Here is an 18,269-nt window from a genome sequence, read left to right as displayed (position 1 = left end):
GAATGATAACCAACAAAATTCCCAACACTAAACCCATAACCATACCATAACCCTCAAGGAACAACGAATACAATACCGAAAACTGCACAACGATACTAACAAATGAACAATATTCCACAATAATCACAAGATAACCATACATCAAGAAAGAAACATACCCGCAGCTGCATCCGGCACTGCCCTGACCTCCTCCGCTGTAAGCTGGAAAGCACGACCCTGAGCCCTTGAGGGCTCCGCTCCACCCTGACCTCTACCCGTGATCCTCAATGTGGCCGGTGCTGGAGCCAGCACCGGTCCCGCAACAAGCTGTGGACAGCTGACCCTCAAGTGCCCAACCTGATGAAAATGATAACAGATCCTCAAATCTCGACCCGGGACTGCCTTTCGATAATCCCTCACATAGTGCCCCTCCTTTCTGCACTTGCGGCATGCACCATCAAACCTACAAACTCCGGTGTGACCCTTCCCACACTTCCCACAAGTGTGGCTGCTCTGATCTCCCAATCTAGAATCGACGGTCTTAGACTGTTTCGGTGCTGGCTGGGACTGCACCGAAGCCTGCATCTGCTCTCGCAACTGCAACTCAATCTCCAACTCACGCCGCCTGGTGGCCTCCTACAACTCTAACAAGGTCTTGCACCTCTGCGTACATACGAACTGCCTGATATCCCTCTTGAGCATACTCAGATATCGGGAAATCTGAGCCTGCTTCGAAGCAAACTCAGGGCAAAACATCGCCCTCTCAGTGAACATCCTTGTGATCTCCGTCACCGACTCCGAATCCTGCTTCAGCTCAAGGAACTCCTGAGCCAATCTCTCCCTCTCAACCCGCGGAACGTAACGGGTGCTAAACATATCTCAGAACTGATCCCATGAAACCACAGCCCTCTGTGCATCCGAATATGACCCTGTGGTCAATCTCCACCAATCCTTCGCTCCAAGCCTCAACAGGTTCAGAGCACACCTCACCCTCTGATCAGCAGGGCATGAACACATGAAGAAACACCCTTCCACGTCTGACAACCATCTCATAGCAACAATCGGGTCCTCAACTCCATCAAAAGTAGGGGGCTTCGTATTATCGAAGTCCCGATACTGGAAACCTCTACCAGCTCCTCCCCCTACCGCTGCTATAGCCGCTGTAGCTGCTGCGGCAGCCGTCTCTGTGAGAGCCGCATAACGCTCATCAAAATACTTAACCATGGCGGTCTTGATCGACCCAAACAGTTCCGGTAACTCGGCCCGGAACAACGTAGCAACCTCATTATGCAGGATCTCACGAATCCTAGCATCCAACTCACTTGTGCTCATCTAACCAACAACCTCGGGCGGTACTGACCCGCCCTGACCTCCCTCTCCTGCTCCTGATCCGGACTTGGATCCGCTCCCAGCATGCCTCATTACCACCATACTGAAAAACACCACAAAATCTCAGATACTTCCCACTAACCCGGGAACCAACTCCCAACTCAACCCTAGAGGTCATGGTTTCCCTGATACGTGTATGGGTCCAGTGCTTTCAGTAGTATGGGCCCATACTACCTTCCAAACCTACCCATATTTGTATGAAGTACTACCACAACACCCTAGTGACAAATATACATAACAAGCGCTCAATCCTCACTCTTAGAGGAACACTGGATAGCTCATACAGAGGGAAACCCTAGGCTAGCAGGCATCATAAAACAGACAACATTATCATGAAATCTTGAAGATCTCTAGCCTAGTACTAGCATGATGTTCTATCAAAGCTCGAAAACAAATATCATGTATGGTATTTTGGGTTTACTTACGGACTCCGACTGATCGTACCTCCGCGTCCTCCTTTTACTTAATTTGAAAACCATTTTAAATTCTCTTTTAAAAACTCTCCCTAATTTGAGACTGGATTCACACGAATGTTCCTCCAATTCACTCAAACCAAGACTCTGATACCAACTTGTAACGACCAAAAATTTCAACATATTTTAACTTTTAAAAAACAACCCATTTTATTACGTTATTACAAAAAGGTTTTCAATACATTTATTATTAGGGTATTCCCAGAACCATAACATAAAACATAAACACGAGGAGCGGTACGATCACGCTTTTGCCTTGCCACGTTCTCCTGAAGAACCTGAAAACATTAAACCACAACTGTATCCTGAAAGCTTAGTGAGATACCCCCCAAAATACCAACCACATATACCACACACATAACATGTATATCACAACAATTCACAGAACAATCATGCATATCGGGTCTACTATGTGTCTGGTCCTCTGTATCGAGCCTTCAGTCCACCTGGTCCACCCTCCGAGTCTAGTCATGTCCCTTGAGTCTACAGTGTGGTTGGTCCGCCTGCACCGGGCCTTCAACCTACCTGGTCCATTCTCTGAGTCTACAGTATAACTGGTCCGCCCGCATCGGGCCTTCAGTCGACCTGGTCCACTCTCCGAGCCTTGGTACGTTTGGTCCGCCCTCGTGGGGCCTACAGCCTATCCGGACCGCTTGCTAGGCCTACGGAATAACCGGTCTGCCCTGGATATGTTGGCCTACAGCACAAAGCGGGTCCCGCCTCAACCCAACCCCAGTCAAACAGTCATGTGCACATAAACATATGATCATATAACAATTCACACTCAGTCAAACTGATCTAGCAGATCACGTAACACAACATACTCTAAACATGATACCGACCTAACCGGTCACTAGCATAGCATCACCCTATATACCAGGATACCAACCTTAACCAGGTATCTAACAAATACCATCCTAACTACCAGGATGCAAACATAGTAAAACAGCAACATAACAACAATACCCGAATTACAATCCGATAAAGGGCCGGCCTTGGTGCCTTAGACCCTGTTGATATAGTGAGGATAACTCACCTTGCAACTACTGACTGAAAAGGTAAGATCACACTGCTCCAACCTCCGACACGAACTCCACCCCTGATAAAGCCGAAAGACTAAACCTAATAAATACCACAAAATACCAAAATTCCATTAGAAGTCAACTGGTAAACTCTTGATCAAAGTCAAAGTCAAAGTCAACCTTCTGGCTGACTCTACTCGCCGAGTCAGCCCGCTGACTCGCCGATTCCCCCAACACTGAAAAGACCCATCTCAACTCACTGAGTCATCCCTTGACTCACCGATTCTTAGCTTAACCAGGAAAGGCTAAGACCTCAAGACTAGACTCACCGAGTCCAAGAACAGACTCGCTGAGTCCAAGAACAGACTCGTCGAGTCCAAGGCTATCTTCAACCAACTCTCCGAGTTGTTCTTCCAACTCGTTGAGTTCCTACCCACCTTCAAGCAACTCGCCGAGTACACCCTTGTGACTCGCCGAGTACCACTAGCTCTTAACCCATACAGAAGCCTTCTAGGCCATGCAATCGATCCAAAACGTAGATCTACCCTTCTATAACCCATCCATCATGTAAAGTGGCAAACTTTACGTGAATCCAAAGAGATCTAAGCATTTTACACTCTAGGGCTAGGGTTTGGGACAAGATGGCTTCACCAAACACTCAATAACAGGGACTTTAATGCACTCTAGACCTTCTCCATACCAGATCTGAGGTAGCAACCTCAGATGTAACCTTCAAACTCAAAATACCACAAGCTAAACTTTCCACACATTCCAAGATGATGAATCTAGATGAATAACAGCCCAAGAAACGAAGTAATACCTTAAAAGGAAGCCCCAACAGGAGAGAAATCCAATTCTTAGCAAAGCCCCTTGCTCCAAGCCTCCTATCTCTCCAAGATCTCCTCCAAAATCTCTTCTCCAAGGTTCAAATGCCCTCAAATCACTCACAAACACACCTTAGGGTTTTCTGGACTTCAAGAGAGGGTAAAGAGGCTGGGGAGAGGGTATAATGTCCTTTATATAGGGCTCATCCCCCGAAATTAGGGTTTTCTTCACTCAGCGCCTACTCGCTGAGTCCAACCTCCGACTCGCCAAGTAGGCCACTTAATACGCGACCAGAGTCGCGACCCTACTCGCCGAGTTGACCTTTCATATTTCCACTTTGAACCCTGAACTCGGGATGTTACAGTTTTCTTTTAGTTTTGTTTTGTCTTGAAAAGTGACTTCACGTATAGATAAGACTCATGGAGTTTGTGTTGAAGATTTCTAAGCCAATGCGTCGTCCGTGAGCATCAAAGAATTCACATTCGAAGGACCAAGAAATGAAGATTATTCTTTCAACATTAAATCCTTCAACCCCAGAAGCAAGGTGAAGCAGAAATTGAAGATTATGTGACAGATTGCATTGAAGCCTCCTTAATTAATCTGCTGCTATCTATGAACCTGCTGAAGTGATCCAGAAGATTTGTTCTCTCTGAAGATTCTCAAGCTGAAAGCACTATCTTTCAAGAATCAGTACATCAAGCCTTCTCACTCGACGTGCGTTCAAAGCCAAACTCTGAAGAAAAGCCTAACCGTCAACATGAAGTCATTCATTGAGGATTAATGCTGAAGCCAAGTTCCCAATGAAGATTAACAAGAAAATCCAACTACTTTTAACGGGGAGCTTGTTGGGTCATTTAAGAAAAGAAAAGAAAGCTATAAACCAAGGTGGAGATTGTTGGGTCAAAAATATGGTTTATACTTTGCTTTTCTAGGAAATTGATTTGTTATGTAATATTGTATATGAGTTTATGGTCAAGGGGGTGTTTACGGCCGTATACAGGTTTACGGACGTAAACCCTGTTTACGACCCATGTCCACTGGCCCATATTCTTGTGTATATATATATATATATATATAGGGGTGAGGGGTGTAAGAAAAGGATTGAAAAACCCTAGAGAGTTTACGGCCAGAGAGACAGAAGAACTATTATGTGTTAGTGTGTGTGTGTGAATCTCTTGCATCTGGATCATCATTCTATTCAGTAATACATTGAGATTCATCTTATTCCTCTTTTTCTTCTCTTCTATTTTATCTGACATCATCCGTTTGATTGGGATTCCGCACCATCAAACGGATCTGATTGATACACAGGCATATTAGGGACTTACACTTTGCCATGATTATCTGAAGTACCTGGAATAATAAACCGAAACTGTAAGCCAAAGATTAGTGAGTTCTCCCAAAGTACCACCACACAACATAACATATACAAACACCATGCATATATGAGCCTTCAGACTGATTGGACCGCCAAACAGGGCCTACAACCTATCTGGACTGCTCTTCAAGCCTTCAGCCTGACTGGACCGTGTTGCAGGTCCTACAGCCTATCTGGACCGCTCTCCGGGCCTTCGTCCTGACTGGACCGCCTCGTAGGGCCTACAACCTATCCAGACCTCCCCAAGTATCTCGGCCTTCAACACAAAGCAGGACCGCCTCAACCCAACAAATTGTAACATGTCGACATATACAATAACAATCAGTAACCAGCAAGTACATGTAATCATACATAATTACCAATCTAACACGTACTCAATGAACACATGTAATCATATAGATCTACAGATCACTACCACAATGCAACATCCTATATACCAGGATACAGATCTAACAGATCACTACAACATGGAAACATCTTATATACCAGGATACATATCTAACAGATCATTATAGTATATCAAAATCCTATATACCAAGATATCTAATCTAATGGGATTGCATTAGTGCCTTCAACCCATATGTACAGTGAGGAAAACTTACCTGAATTGAAGAACTCTGAAACACTGTGATACGATCCCTTTTTCTCCACTGCTTGCTACCATGAAACCAGTAACACTATAACCAGATGAAATCTTAATCAACAGTCCAAAATCATCAAGTTTGACCCAAAGTGTAGCACCCATAAAAATCAAGTCAATTTAAAACTTTTTCAACCATTCAAAACCATTAAGTTATTACAGAGTGTTTTCAAAATAGTTTAGACATCAGAGTATCCCAAAAATCAAGATCATAAAAATATGAGGAGGTACACGATCACGCCTTCGCCTTCCCGCGATCATCTGAAGTACCTGAAACAAAATCCAAAACTGTAAGCCCGAAGCTTAGTGAGTTCCCCCAAAATACCCATACACACAACAATATACACCTAATCCCAAACAGCATACTATGGGTCAGATCAACCATCGGGTTGGAATACCCCCGACCCTCACCCATTGGGTTGGAATGCCAACATACTATGGGTCCAATCAACCATCGGGTTAGAATGCCAACATACTATGGGTCCAATCAACCATCAGGTTGGAATAACCCCGCCCCTTAACCATTGGGTTGGAATGTCAACATACTATGGGTCCAATCAACCATTGGGTTGGAATGCCAACATACTATGAGTTTGTAACATCCCAAAATTTAATTCCAAAAATTTCATTTTTAATATAAGGAAACCTTTAATAACTTTGTTTTAGATATTGAAAACATTTAAATTAAAAACAAATATCATAGTCAAATCCCAAAGATTACATACTGCAGAATAACATGGGTGAATGCATTGCGATCGTCCCAAACTCCTTTTCTTGATCTTGGTCCACAAGCCAACCATACACCAAACCATTGTACCCAAACATATATCTGGACCCAAACATGTCATAACCATGCAAAGCTCCTGCCTTTTTCCTTCCATCCATGACCTTTTGAGCTAAAAAGGCCAAAAGATTACTATATTGCTTGCATAGGGACTCCTATGGAATAAAGCTTGCACCTTTATGTCATAATATCTCTTAATGGTTCTAAATCTGAAAGCATAAGACTTTAGGACGTCCATTTCTCACATTCTAGGGTTCTTGGACCAAAAACCTTCAAAAGTGACAAAGAAGAGATCAATTAAGTTAAAAGTCAAGGTGGAAACTTGATTACTAGAAAACGATGAGGATAAGGTGTTGCTTCAGGATCTACACTTCCTCTCTTGAATCCCCAACATTTCTCCTTCTTCTTTAAGCTTTAAGGCACTCAAGAACACTCATAAATGGCTCACAAGCTCATGGAAAGCAATAGGGTTTCGTGGATTAGGGTTTAGACAATAGGGGGATGAGAATGAGGCTGAAAGATGGAGAATAAGATGCTTAAATAGGAGGCAACACCTGAATTTAGGGTTTTTCGAAACCCAGACCAACTCGCCGAGTATGTCACTTAACCTGCGTCACCAAAACTCACTCCTACTCGTCGAGTCTTCCCTTTGGACTCGACGAGTAGACTTCTTGACTTGAGGTTTTCCTTTATTTTCTAGGTCTTCTGAATTTGGGGTGTTACAACTCTCCTCCACTTAAACTAGAGTTCGTCCTCTAAGTCCGCTTTCAGCTAACTACCCCGCAACCACTCACGACATCCCTAAACGTCACATACTTGTCTATTCGATCCACTCTTGAAGGTATCCTCTTGAGAACAATCCAATCACTACACCCTCGAGTGTGATTCCCTTATTCTACAGGTAATCCTTCTGGTACTTCTCGGGCACTTACGCCTGACACCCAAAGGGTTCACTCCTTTACCCTGCGCTGTAACTAGCCTTCCCAAGTCAACTTTCATAAGTGACAAACCTTTCTACCTCTGCACAAAAAAAACTCTTTTCTGTAACTAAATCCCCAGCCACTCCTAGTTGTGGTTCCTTCACTACTACTCACTAAATGTTTTCTCTCATCATGTCTCAGTGTCGAACGCCCAACCAACAAATGGATCAGATAATCCTTCGAGTAAAATATTCATCCCTGCAACGGTTAGACTCATATAAAAGCTGCGCAACAGAGTCAAACCCTCTACTCTGAGATTATTTAATCCTGCTGTGAGTGACTTCACACCTCTCGGTCAATTAACTATTCCATGCATGAATTTTCTTATCACATCTCCTGCCCGAAGATCCTGATGTCTCTTATCTGCTTTCCGGATGAACCAAGACCTCCCAGGTCCCAACTTACCTGTCGACTAACTAGGAATACCAGATTCCACCCAGTTATCGAATCCAATCATGTTGTGGCCTACTCACATCCGTGTGGGCTGCCATGCCTCGGTTTAACCGATCTGAAAAACTCCACAAGTGAGTCACACATCTTATACACTCTTAATGCTGAATAGAGACCGGTGAACGCTATGGGTCACCCTGCAGTCTCACGTTTCAATATTAACTGACCCCTAATGAATGCTACGGGTCACCCTGTAGTCTTACTACACCAATATACTAACGGCTAACTAACGAGTGCTACGGGCCACCCCCGTAGTCTTTGAATACCACTATACTGCTGGCTAACTAACAAGTGCAACGCACCACCCCGCAGTCTTACGATACCAATGCTATGGGCCACCCAGCAGTCTTACTATACTAATATACGAATGATACAGGCCACACTGCAGTCTTAAAATGTTCCTACTCTATCTGCCAACTAATGATCACTACGGGCCACCCCATAGTCTTACAACACTTCTACACTATTTTTTAACTAAAGCTACGGGCCACACCGCAGGCTTGCCACACTTCTCATGCTATCTGGCCACTGGTGAATGCTACGGCTAACCTGCAGTCCTACATGTAGCACCTGTTTCCTGGTACATATAATCTATCTAAGTGATTTAAATTTTTAGCCTTGGACTCGGCAAGTTGTAGGCCCGACTCATCGAGTAGTGACGGGACATTGATCACGTTTAAGTTGGCGACTTGACGAGTCCACATTCTGGACTCAGCGAGTCCCTGCTGTTTGAATGAAACCCTAATTTCAAGGGTGTGCACCCTATTTAAACCAACCTTATGCGCCCCAAGCCCGACTCCTTCACCCTCAGAGCTCCATATATCGTCCTAACCCCTTTTTCTTGTGAGATTGAAGTGTTTTGGTGTGATTTCTTGAAGATTTTGAGAGAAGAAGAAGAGTAGATCAAGAGGAGAAGAAGGAGGTTGAATATCTTGGTTATATTTCAGTGATTCATTGAGGTATAACTCAGTTCCTTCTGTTTTTATGCTTAAAGTCCCATAGAGCACCATTAAAGTCCTTCTTGAACCATTTCCAAGCTTGAGTAAGGATTAGGGTTTGTAATGAGTTGTGTAACCTCTAGATCTAGGCATGTTTAAGCTCCAGAATCTCGGATTCAGGGCCTTTATGGAATCATATTGCTTGAATGATCTAGATCTACCATTTTAGCCTATATTTGGCCTTAAATCCCCATTCTATGCATGTTTACACGTAAAGTTGGAAACTTTACGTGTAAAACCTACCCTAAGAACTCAGATATATAGTAATTGCATGTGAATGACTCGGTGTGTCGTTCATCGGACTCGGCGAGTCGAGTCGCGAGTCCCCAAGTTTTCCCCTTTTCGTGTTTGCTGAGTGGAGTTGTGAGTCATGGGTGGACTCAGTGAGTCGGAAGCCAGACTCATCTATGGAAGGACTCGGCGAGTCAATGCCCTGACTCGGCGAGTCCAAGGCAATCATCTTACCTCAAGAACATACTCGACGATTTGTTCATACAACTCGGCGAATCACATGCTAGAGTGTTCTTCGGATGAAGACGAACTCGACGAGTTGTTCATACAACTCGGCGAGTCGGATGAAGGATCATTGGTCATCAGTTAGAAGGATAACTCATTGAGTCATCGCCTAACTCGACGAGTGGAGTTGTGTATGAGGACAAATGGGAAGGATAGGGACTCGGCGAGTTGGCGAGCCAACTCGGCGAGTCAGGTAATCGACTTTGACTTTGACTTTGACTTGTTTAGGGGCAAAATGGTCATTTTACCCCAAGGGCAGTTAGCAGTGTTTGATTGAGTGTTTTGTGGGAATTTACAGCCGGAGGATTTCCGGAGTAGCCGCAGTAGCAGACAGATAATTCCCACACAGACCAGTAGCTACTACGATGAGAGTTACCTTCCAGTAGCGGTGGGTCTACGGCCACAATGTCGGCCCACCAGTAGGAGTTGTATGTTAGATGATTGTCTCTGTGATATTCATCTAGGGTTGCTACTACCTGTGCTATGTACTAGTATGATATGATGCTATGTGTTAGTGACGGTAGGGGAGATAGTCCCTAGATTACCGGTCGATAGGGCCAGAGGGGCAGTCATGTCCAGCCACGTTAGGTAGATTATGTGATATGTGTTATGTGGTGGTAGTAGGGGGTAATAGTCCTCAGTATCTGGTCGAGAGGACCGAAGGGGAGGCCAGCACCCATATATGCTAGTTAGTATCCGGTCAAGAGGACAGAAGCGGAGGCCAGCACCCAGATATGCTAGTCAGTACCCGGTCGAGAGGACCGAAAGGGTAGGTCGGGCACCCAGATATGCCTGACAATATATGTATGTTATGTGGTTATACGGTATGTGGTACAGTGGGGGAACTCACTAAGCTTCGTGCTTACGATTTTCGGTTGTTGTTTCAGGTACCTCTTCTGTCAAGGGGAAGGAGCTGGCGCGGTAGCGGCACATCACACACACACTTTTGTTTTCCGCATCATGTGTCATTCTGGGATTTTGTACTCTGACATTATTATGTTTTATGTTTTGTTTTACGGTCACGAGACATGTTTCATTAACAGTTATTATCGTATGATGTTTTGTTAAAAGCGTTTTAAAAATCACTTAATTAAAAATGAAAATTTTGGCCCGTAATTTTTGGGATGTTACAAGTTGGTATCAGAGCCCTGGTTTGAGGGATTCAGACACACCTTTAGGGGTGTCTGAACTCAAATTGATGGATTAAAAGATTTTGAAAAAGAAAATGTTTTCTAAAAGGTTCAGTAAAGAGTTTTAAGAAGGAACAAAGTGTGTGATGTGCGTAACCGGCCGAGCTCAAGTAAGTATTCCCCAATGTACCCATACAAGTTTATGTATGTTTATTAGTTTCAGTAGAACAACATGCTAGAATAGGAATAAGGATCTAGGAGTGATGCCTTATGTGCCTGCTTTATGTGCTTCAGTATATGAAAATTGCATGCTAGGATTGAGTAAACAGCAATAGGATAGCATGTTTAGGTTATGCCTGATAGTATGAGTATAGAAGTAAGTAGCAGTAGTGAAAGGGATCTGGTGGAGTCGAGGCAGTCCTTAAAGAAGGTACGGATAGATGTGGAAGGTAGTATAGGCCTGTACTACTGAAAGCAGAGGATTCGTACCCTAACCGAGGAAGGCCAAGATAAGACCAAGGAACTTGTAGTGGATGTGATCCCTCAGGAAGTATCAGTAACACTAACGGATGATATTTATGTATTTCAGAATGGTCGTACTACGCTCGAGGCTAGCAGTTGGCAGTTCAGGAGAGTGATCGGGTTCGGGATCAGGTTCCGAGCTGGTGGATGAGGGGCTACGCGATTTCATCACGTCAGAGATCACCAGGGGCATCCTTGAGTCGACCGCCATTATTTTCGGGTCGATCAAGGAAAGGATAGTTGAGTTGATGGAGGATCGCCTCCGGGAATTTAGGAGTGACATGGCATCTGGCCAGTCGGGATCTCGTACACTATCCTTTAAGGATTTCAGGGGCAGTGGTGCGTCGGATTTTCACGGGGCGAAGGACCCCATAGCTTCCAAGCGATGGATTGCAGACATTGAGTCTGCACAGTTGACTAGCTTCTACCCTGAGGGGTCGAAGGTGAGATTTGCAGTAGGATATTTGAGGGATTGAGCTAGGGATTGGTGGGAGTCCGTTGGTGACTCGTTAGGAGCCTCGGTTTTCGAGGCTATGACATGGTCGGACTTCGTGACCAGGTTCAGGGCAGAGTTTGCGCCGGCTGTCGAGCTTCAGCAGCTAGCCAGGGAGTTCCTAGATATGAGATAGACGACGGAGACTGTGGCGGAGATCACCGCCAAGTTCCGGGAGAGGGCGTTGCTGGTGCCCCAGTACGCGGGTGATGAGGATATGAGGAGGACCCGCTATCATGACATGCTACGAGCTGATATTCGGGAGCATGTTGGTCTTTCAACCTACCCTACCCTGGACTCAATGATCTCCAGGGCAAAGGAGAGGGAGATAGAACTGGGGCACATCCGGAAGAGGAAGGCGGAAGAGGGGCATGTTATGGGGGCTTTGGGGAAGAAGCCCAAGGGATCGGATGCGGGGCCGAAAGGCCAACAGGGACGGGGCCGTTGCAGGAAATGCGGCAAGACGCACGAGGGAGCGTGCAAGTTGGGGTTGTCAGGCTGCTATAAGTGCGGCAAGTCAGGGCACTTCAACAGGGATTGTATCGCCCTTGCACCTGTGATAAAGACATTTGAGTTGCTGTGTTTCCACTGCAACCAGAAGAGCCACAAGAAGGCCAATTGCCCCCATTTGACAGCATCAACGCCAGTAAAGGCGACAGATCCAGCAACCCTGCGTATCACTGATGGCAGGCAGGGCAAGGCAAAGGCTCCAGTGGTGAGGAGCCGGGCATTTCAGCTGACTACCGAGGAGGCACGCACCGTACCCGATGTGGTTACGGGTATGATTCTTTCCCTCTATTTTTATTTATATGATGTTATGTTATTGATATGTGCTCTGTGTATATGCGTTAGGATCGTTCCACGTGAACGATATCCCTATTCAGGTGTTTTTTGACTCAGGTGCCACGCGATCGTTTGTTTCTCTTGCGCTTAGCAAGAAGTTTACTGAGTCTTCAGGCATGTTAGATTGCCCTTTATAAGTAGAGATTGCCGATGATCGATTGGTGCAGGCATCAGCGGTCTTCAGAGACTGTGTTCTGAGGTTATTCGAGGAGTGCTACTTGGTGGATTTAGTTCCCATTCCATTGCGTGGGAACAAAGTGATTATAGGCATGGATTGGTTGAGCCCTAATGGGGCGGTGATAGATTGTGCACAATAACTAGTGCGGATTAGGACCCCAGGTGGGGGAGAGTTGGTGATCCATGGCGAGAGGCCACAACACGGACCCACAGTATGTTCAGCAGTGAGAGCTAGGTGCTACCTTCAGCAGGGTTGCGCGAGATATGTCGCGTACGTTATCAACACCTGAGAGGCAGGTAAGGTGATGGTGAGCGAGGTTCCGGTGGTGTGAGACTACGCTGATGTGTTTCTGGAGGAGCTTCCTGGAATACCTCCGGAACGATAGGTAGAGTTCAGGATCGACCTAGTCCCTGGTGCGGCTCCGATAGCCAAGGCACCGTACCGGTTGGCTCCTCCCGAGATGCAGAAGTTGTCTACGCAGCTGCAGGAGCAGTTAGACAACGGATTCATTAGACCGAGCAGTTCACCTTGGGGAGCGCCGATCCTGTTTGTGAAGAAGAATGATGGGTCGCATCGGATGTGTATAGATTACCGGGAGCTGAACAAGGTGACGATGGAGAACCATTACCCACTCCCGAGGATTGATGACCTCTTTGATCAGTTACAGGGAGCATCTTGGTTCTCCAAGATCGATTTGCGTTCAGGTTATCATCAGATGAGGGTCAGAGAAGAGGATGTGCAGAAGACTTCATTTCGGACGCGTTATGGCCATTATGAGTTCGTGGTGATGCCGTTTGGGCTCACCAATGCTCCTGCCGCGTTCATGGACCTCATGAACTGCGTGTGCAGACCGATGTTGGATCGGTTTGTGATAGTTTTCATTGATGACATCTTGGTTTATTCCAAGATGCAGGAGGAGCACGAGGAGCATCTGAGAGAGGTTTTAGAGACCTTGAGGAGGGAGAGATTGTATGCTAAGTTCTCCAAGTACGAGTTCTGGTTGCACGAGGTGCAATTCCTTGGGCACCTTGTCAACCAGAATAACATACTGGTCGACCCGGCCAAGATAGAGGCTGTGATGAGATAGGAGGTTCTGAAGTCTCCATCCAAGATTCGGAGTTTCCTAGGATTAGCGGGATACTATCGGAGATTCATTCAGGATATCTCCAAGATAGTCGTACCCCTGACGCGGTTGACTAAGAAAGACGTAGTCTTTTGATGGGGTCCTGAGCAGCAGACAACGTTCGAGATTCTGAGGCAGAGGTTGTGTGAGGCACCAATCTTAGCCCTACCCGAGGGCGTTGAGGATTTTGTGGTATACTGTGGTGCATCCATTTTGGGGTTGGGCGCGGTACTGATGCAGAGAGGGCACTTCATCACCTACGCGTTGAGGCAGTTGAAGCCTCACGAGGCTAACTACCCGACGCATGATTTAGAGTTGGGGGCGGTGGTCTTCGCCCTCAAGATTTGGCGACATTACCTCTACGGGGTTCGATGTACCATTTACAAGGACCACAAGAGTTTGAGGTACCTCATGGATCAGCCGAATATGAACATGCGACAGTGTCGATGGTTGGATGTGGTGAAGGATTATGATTGTGAGATCCTTTATCACCTGGGGAAGGCCAATGTGGTGGCCGATGCGCTTAGCCGTAAGGCGGCGCCGATCAGGGATGTGTGTATGAGGATGACGGTGGTGACTCCCCTGTTAGAGCAGATTCGAGAAGCGCAGTAGGAGGCTATGAAGGAGAAGCATCATAAGAGCGATCGGATAGTGGGCCAAGTCACCTCCTTAGATTTTGATAACCGAGGATTATTGACACTACATCGTAGGGTGTGGGTGCCGTATCACGGAGGCATGCGTTAGATCTTGATGGAGGAGGCGCACAAATCCTGATTCTCTATTCATTCGGGGGCGACGAAGATGTATAGGGATCTTCGCCTAGACTATTGGTGGCCCTGCATGAAGCGGGATGTGGCTTGGTACGTCGAGCGGTGCTTGAACTGCAGGAAGGTCAAGGCTGAGCATCAAAGACCGCACGGCAAGATGCAGCCATTGGATATCCCGTTGTGGAAATGGGAAGATATTACGATGGATTTTATCACAAAGCTTCCCAGGACTGCGTGAGGGGTAGATTCGATATGGGTCATCGTGAATCGCTTGACTAAGAGCGCCCATTTTATCCCTATCCAAGACAGTATCTAGACCAAAAAGTTGGCCAATATCTATATCAGGGAGATAGTGGTGCGGCATGGGGTGCCGGTGTCAGTGATATTAGACCGAGATGTGCGGTTCACTTCCAGGTTTTGGAAGAAGTTTCATGATGATTTGGGCACTCTTCAGCATTTTAGCACCGCCTTTCACCCACAAACGGATGGTCAGAGCGAGCGGACCATCTAGACTCTGGAGGATATGTTGCGGGCGGGCGTGCTACACTTCGGTGGTAGCTAGGATACCTATCTTCCCTTGGTTGAGTTCTCGTACAACAACAGCTACCACGCGAGTATTGACTGTCCTCCATTCAAGATGTTGTACAGACGGAGGCGCAAGACCCCGATATGTTGGGGTGAAGTTGGCCAGAGGGTCATGGGGAGCACAGAGGTGGTGCTCAAGATGACCGAGAGGATTCAGTAGGTTTGGAGCAGGCTTCAGACTGTGCAGAGTCGGCAGAAGAGTTACGCTGACAAGCGCCGATCAGACCTAGAGTTCTAGGTCGGGGATATGGTTCTCCTGAAAGTGTCGCCTTGGAAGGGTGTCATTCGATTCAGGAAGCGGGGAAATTTAGGCCCGAGATACATTGGACCGTTTAGGGTTGTAGCCCGGGTGGGCAAGGTGGCATATAGGCTGGACCTACCAGCCGAACTCAGTCAGATCCACAGCACCTTCCATGTCTCCCAGTTTCAGAAGTGCCTAGTGGATGAATCAGCGGTGGTGTCGTTAGATGATATCCAGGTTGATGACAACCTGAATTACATTGAGCGCCCAGTCGCAATCCTCCACCGGAAGTCGAGGGATCTGAGGAAGAAGAGGGTAGAATTGGTGAAGGTGAAATGGTAGCACCGGAAGGGTTCGGAGTGGACTTGGGAGCCAGTGGAAGAAATGATGGAACATTACCCCGTGCTGTTTCAGGATCGAGCAGCAGACTTCGAGGATGAAGTCTAAAATAAGTGGGGGAGATTTGTAGCACTTGGTTCCTGGTACGTATAATCTATCTATGTGATTTAAATTTTTAGCCTTGGATTCGGCGAGTTGTAGGCTCGACTCGCCAAGTAGTGACGGCACATTGATCACGTTTAACTTGGCGACTCGGCGAGTCCACATTCTGTACTCGGCGAGTCCCCGCTGTTTGAATGAAACCCTGATTTTAAGGGTTTGCACCTTATTTAAACCAACCTTATGTGCCCCAAGCCCGACTCCTTCACCCTCAAAGCTCCCTATATCATCCTAACCCCTTTTTCTTGTGAGATTGAAGTGTTCTGGTGTGATTTCTTGAATATTTTGAGAGAAGAAGAAGAGTAGATCAAGAGGAGAAGAAGGAGGTCGAATATCTTGGTGATATTTCAGTGATTCATTGAGGTATAACGTAGTTCCTTCTGTTTTTATGCTTAAAGTCTCTTAGAGCACCATTAAAGTCGTTCTTGAACCATTTCCAAGCTTGAGTATGGATTAGGGTTTGTAATGAGTTGTGTAGCCTCTAGATCTAGGCATGTTTAAGCTCCAGAAGCTCGGATTTAGGGCCTTTATGGAAGCATATTGCTTGAATGTTCTAGATCTACCATTTTAGCCCTCATTGGGCCTTAAATCCCCATTCTATGCATGTTTACACGTAAATTTGGAAACTTTACGTGTAAAACCTACCCTATGAACTCATATCTATGTATGGCATAAGCTGGATTCAAGCAAAATCGAGTATATAGTAATTGCATGTGAATGACTCGGCGAGTCGAGTCGCGAGTCCCTGAGTTTTCCCCCTTTTCGTGTTTACTGAGTGGAGTTGTGAGTCATGGGTGGACTCAGTGAGTCGAAAGCCAGAATCATCTTTGGAAGGACTCGGCGAGTTAATGCCCTGACTCGGCAAGTCCAAGGCAATCATCTTACCTCAAGAATAGACTCGACGAGTTGTTCATACAACTCAGCGAGTCACAGGATAGAGTGTTCTTCAAATGAAGATGAACTCAATGAGTTGTTCATACAACTCGGCGAGTCGGATGAAGGATCATTGGTCATCAGTTAGAAGGATAACTCGTCGAGTCATCACCTAACTCAATGAGTGGAGTTGTGTATGAGGACAAATGGGAAGGATAGGGACTCGGCGAGTTGGCAAGCTAACTCGGAGAGTCAGGTAGTCGACTTTGACTTTGACTTGTTCAGGGGTAAAATGACCATTTTACCCCAAGGGCAGTTAGCAGTTTTTGATTGAGTATTTTATGGGAAATTACAGCCGGAGGATTTCCGGAGCAGCCACAGCAGCAGACAGACAATTCCCACACAGACCAGCAGCTACTACGAGGTGAGTTACCTTCCAATAGTGGTGGTTCTACGGCCACAATGCCGGCCCACCAGTAGGAGTTGTATGTTAGATGATTGTCTCTGTGATATTCATCTAGGGTTGCTACTACCTGTGCTATGTACTAGTATGATATGATGCTATGTGTTAGTGACGGTAGGGGAGATAGTCCCCAGATTACCCGTCGATAGGGCCAGAGGGGCAGTCATGTCCAACCTCGTTAGGTAGATTATGTGATATGTGTTATGTGGTGGTAGTAGGGGTAATAGTCCTCAGTATCCGGTCGAGAGGACCAAAGGGGAGGCCAGCACCCAGATATGCTAGTCAGTACCCGGTCGAGAGGACCGAAGGGGTAGGTCGGGCACCCAGATATGCCTGATAATATATGTATGTTATGTGGTTATATGGTATGTGGTACAATGGGGGAACTCAATAAGCTTCGTGCTTACGATTTTCGGTTGTTGTTTCAGGTACCTCTTTTGTCAAGGGGAAGGAGCTGGCGCGGTAGCGGTGCATCACACACACGTTTTTGTTTTCCGCATTATGTGTCATTCTGGGATTTTGTACTCTAACATTATTATGTTTTACCTTTTGGTTTACGGTCATGAGACATGTTTCATTAACAGTTATTATCATATGATGTTTTGTTACAAGCGTTTTGCAAATCACTTAATTAAAAATGAAATTTTTGGCCCGTAATTTTTGGGATGTTACACTACAACACTTTCCCCCGCCGACTAGCTACTAGTGAATGCTACGTCTATCCCGCAGTCTTACAACACTTTCCGCGATGACTGGCTACTAGTGAATGCTACGGCTAACCCGCAGTCTTACAACACTTTCCACGTTGACTGGCTACTAGTGAATGCTACGGCTAACCCAGAGTCTTACAACACTTTCCATGCTGACCATGGTCTTTCGTTGACTAGTAGTCCGAACACACCCACAATCGATCATACAAGCACGATCTAGTATCCCAAGCTGTATTCATGCCCTGACTGAAATTCCTAACCTAATTTTTCTAAATCTTTCTATCAGCCATCCCGAGAATGCGATCTCACTATTGGAAAATTTTCCGAACTTCCAATTCACACTAAACTCAATCCATACAGCCGCTTGGGCCGTCTCTCTTCCTGACAAGGATGCAGAACTTATCCCATT

This window comes from Lactuca saligna, chromosome 5 (assembly GCF_052625555.1).
Source record: "Lactuca saligna cultivar CGN05327 chromosome 5, ASM5262555v1, whole genome shotgun sequence".
NCBI lineage: Eukaryota > Viridiplantae > Streptophyta > Magnoliopsida > Asterales > Asteraceae > Lactuca > Lactuca saligna.
Note: the sequence above shows the minus strand (reverse complement) of the source record.